The sequence below is a fragment of the Triticum aestivum genome, chromosome 6D (genome assembly GCF_018294505.1).
Source record: "Triticum aestivum cultivar Chinese Spring chromosome 6D, IWGSC CS RefSeq v2.1, whole genome shotgun sequence".
Lineage (NCBI taxonomy): Eukaryota > Viridiplantae > Streptophyta > Magnoliopsida > Poales > Poaceae > Triticum > Triticum aestivum.
In genome coordinates this window covers 72,289,171-72,293,542 of record NC_057811.1, presented here as the reverse complement: position 1 = coordinate 72,293,542, position 4,372 = coordinate 72,289,171, and the positions used below count along the sequence as shown (strand labels likewise).

The window sequence follows — 4,372 nt, the reverse complement described above, 5'->3', positions numbered from 1 at the left end:
TAACTTTTGTTTCTTCATCCTTTATAGTTTTCTTGTTATTATTTTCCTAGGTAAACAATGTCTATTTCTATGAAAAATATTGAATGCGTATTTTTTTCTTCAAAACATGAACATCTCTTTAAGATATATGTACATTTCCTTCACATGTAAGAATCCTTCCGAAATACATGAACATGACCATTAATTTTTACATACATTTATGAAAATACACGTCCACTTTTTCATAAAAAGCAAACATTTATTTCGATACATGTGAACATTTTTTGTCACACATGAACATATGTTTCGCATATAGGAACATTTTAAAAAAATTGCTAGAAATTTTAATAAGCACATGGTTTTTTTTCGTGGACATGGACATATTTTACAAGCTGATTTTACAGTGCCTTAAATTTTTACTTATTTATTGAAACGATTCTATGAACATTTTATATAATTTTCTTACTTTTAGATTTTTTCTGTGTTTTAATAAAAGGTCTAGAAGGCCGAAAATAGTGCGCGTCGGCCCGCAGCCATTCCGGGTGTGGCTGGCCCATGTGAGCGAGGCGAGGCGCCGCTGCAGCTGGAAAAGAGAGGAAATGCGATGCGAGCGAGACTAGGGTTTACACTCTCCTCCGATCTTCCGAATCAAAGAAGCACTCCGCTGCGGACCGAGGTTGAGCGGCGGCGAAGATACATTCCTACGGTCTATTCCATTCTCTATCGCCGCTGTTTCTATCTCCCGGTCGTGCTCAAGGTACCACCCCGCCGTTTTTCGGCTCCTCTGTCCCCTGTTCGTTGGCGATTCGACATGTGCACGGTTCCTTTTCCGATTCTCTTTCCTGATAGGGGAAACCCGACCGGTAGTATCATCCATGAAGTTAATGTAATCCTAGCCTGAATAATGTTGGAGTAGAAAGTAAGCTTTTTGCAACCGAGTATAGTAGCCTAGGGTTGCAGCAAGTACTAGTATTTCTAGTTGAAAAGATACTACTGCATTGGTGTGATCTATTAATAATAACTGCACCCGGTGAACTCATCGGCTGGGGCAAAATGATTTCCCTACTCTCTTTCTTGCCCAAGCAAGAGCTACAAGTGCTAACTAATTTGCATGCTCTGGTTTTCATGTTATTAATTAGGTGCCTCCACTCCAAATAAGTTGGTTTAGATTCATCGTCAATTCTAGCTCCTTTCTTTGTACAAGTATTCTCTTAGTTAGGCCATTATTCAGGCTCTGCTACTTATGGTGCTAGTATAATTTATGATGTAGCCCGCCTGTAGCGTCATTTTTTCTTTCTAACAATCTAGAGACAGACAAGGTGCTAGCTAGCTACTTTAATAAATCTCCATGCTTATGAAGAACACACAAGTTTTGGAGGGATACAGAAAATGCTCAAAGTTCATCAGTATATTCTTTGTAATGAGTGTCGCCGGTGTCATCTCCATCTTCACATGCATTATTCTGATATATCATAAGTTTGACTTCAGCTTGTCGCTTGTTTTCTGAACCTTGATATATATTAACTAATTGCTACAGCTGAATTTGTTCGATGGAGGACCTACCGGAGGCTCTGGTGACAGAGATTCTCAAGAGGATCACCAGCACAAGTGATCTGAATTCTCTTTCCCTTGTGTCAAAGCAGCTCTACAAGATAGAGGGGAATCAGAGAGGTGCTATCCATGTTGGTTCTGGTCTTTGCACTGCTACGAAAGCACTAACATCCTTGTGCGCCTGGTTCCCAAATTTGCGGAAAGTGGAAATTGATTACTCTGGTTTTATACCTGGACATGGAAAGCAGTTGGACAACAAAGGCCTTTTTGTGTTTTCATCTCACTGTTTCTCGCTGACTGACCTCACCTTAAGCTTCTGCTCATGCGTCTATGATTCTGGGCTTGGTTGTTTAGCTTATTGCAAGGCATTGGTGTCTCTCAGGCTGAACTCTGCACCAAAAATTACGTCAATTGGGCTTTTCTCGGTCGCAGTTGGTTGCACAAGTCTATCTGCCCTCCACCTTATTGATTCCGAGAAAATTGACAGTGTAGAGTGGCTGGAATACCTTGGTAGGGATGGATCATTGAAAGAGCTTGTAGTGAAGAATTTCAAAGGAATCAATCATCGTGACTTCCTAAAGTTTGGTTCAGGATGGATGAAGCTCCAGAAGTTTGAGTTTGAGAGGAAAAGAGGAATAGATGATCGTCTTCTAGGTGATATGGTCTATGACTCCTCTTACAATGCTCACAGCACGGATATATATGATTTCTGTTGTGAGAGTTTGAAGGTTTTGAGGTTGGCGCATATTAAAACTTGGCCAGAAGTAGGACTTCGTGTTGTTCTAGGGAAGTGTAAAGCATTGGAGAAGCTTTTCCTTGAGTATGTTCATGCCCTAAATGACAATGACATGATTGCATTATCTCGGAGCTGCAGCAACCTTAAAAGCATCTTACTTTGGGTCAACCTGCAGCGCTACTCTAGTGATGTCAGCTACTGTGAAACCAGGATGTCATTTACTTATAACAGCCTTTATGCTATAGCCCTCAACTGTCCTATGGTTCAGATTGTAGACCTCAGATTTACACGATGCTCCCGTGACTGGCCATCAGAAATAGGATTCACACAGAAGGGTTTTCTGACACTCATTCAGTCCTGCCCAATTCGTGTTCTCATGCTAAACAACGCCAACTTCTTTGATGACGAGGGGATGAAGGCCATCTCATCCTCACCACATCTTGAGGCACTCGATCTTATATTGTGTCATGCGGTAACTGATGCTGGGATGCGCTTCATTGCGCACACCCCATGCTTGAGTAATCTCATACTTCGGGCGTGTCATAACGTTACTGATGTTGGAATGGCTGAACTGGGACGTGCACATAAGTTAGAGTCTTTGGTCATTGAGTATTGTGGTGAGATCTCTCTGCAAGCAGCGCAAGGTGTAATCAAGTCAGTTCACTACTCCAGCAAGTTTTCGGATGCCCTGAAGAAGAAACTTGGATTTTTGGGCAAGTGTTGATGAAGTGGTCGCCAAAAATTTCAGTATAAAATTGCTAGTGAAGTCATTAAGTTTTTGACTGTGCACCATTGGACAAGGCTGTGCATCATCCGACCCAGACTCTCTTCTCTGAACTTTTGTTGCCTTCTACCTCTACTGCAATGATTTTCCTTTATGACAGTCTAATGATGAATTCTGGACAGCAACTGCAACCGTAATTCTGGTTGCTTAATTTCTACTCTCTGTAGCCGTTTCGAAACCGGCATAAGTAGGCCCCAAGAGTCTCTGTTTTTACTGTGGAGGCACTATATGTCCGTTTGGTGTTATTTAAGCAAATGTCATGAACCTATCTTTTTATCGCGGAAGTGATCTTGAAGACATATATGTCTGCCTGCTATGTTCGCGTGGCGATTTTGGTATGGATCAATGTAGTAATAATAGTCCAAGTTTCGATGAATATGTACAAAGGCGGCATGCTTGTTTGTTGATGTCGACTATATTGGAGGATGTCTTTCATTGCTTCTTAAAAGAATACCGGAAGTCACTAGTCAACCAGGAACAACTGAAACTTGAGCGACTACTGAAGGCATATAGCATACTGCCTCCATTCCTGAAACTAAGGCGTATTTTTTTTCCGTTAAGACATGTATTTGACCAATAATTACTCTATAAATACAAGGTTATATGACATGAAATTTGTGTCTCCAGATTTGTATTTAAAAATACTTTGTTATCACATAATTCAAATATTAAAAGAAACATGTCTTATTCATCGGAACGGATGGAGCTAATTACAGGTAGTCACATCATGTCTTTGCTCTGGACATCCATCACTCGGCAACATTTTGTTGTGTGCTAATTACAGTAGCTTTTTTTGCGGGTGTGCTAATTACAGTAGCTGGCTATGTACTTTGTGTGGTACTTTATACTTGAGCTAACATGAAACATGCGCCTTTCCCTTGTTAAAAAAGGGAGATTTTTTATTTATTTTTAACATTAGCTCCTATTGCACGCCCTGATCATGGAATATTTACATAGTTTGTTTCAGTTTTAGTTAGCCGAGAGTGTTTATATTGGCCTGACTGAGGAGCTCGTCCAGAAGACCGAATATAAGAGAAATTTAGGCGTGTTTCGTTTGCCAGCATCTATCACAACCAGGTCCGCGAGATGCAAAATTACAATGTTTGGTTGCCTGTAGAAGGGGATGAGCCAGATCTGCACGCCCTTAAAGCAATCCTCAACCAGGCTCCGAGGGAATGACCAAATCGGTCATTTCAGTGATCAAGACCCCACACAGGCACATCGTAGGATACAGTTGCACAAGGGTCATTCATGAAGAAGCGCGGGAGACATTGTGTCCTCGCAATAACTCATCTCTCACCCCTCTACCACTTCACTCTCTC

At 41.2% G+C, this 4,372-nt stretch overlaps 1 pseudogene; it reads left to right on the top strand.

Moving 5' to 3' along the window:
* Nucleotides 1-511: 511 nt before the first annotated feature.
* Nucleotides 512-3,747, top strand: LOC123141114 (F-box/LRR-repeat protein 14-like; annotated as a pseudogene).
* The last annotated feature ends 625 nt before the right edge of the window (nucleotides 3,748-4,372 follow it).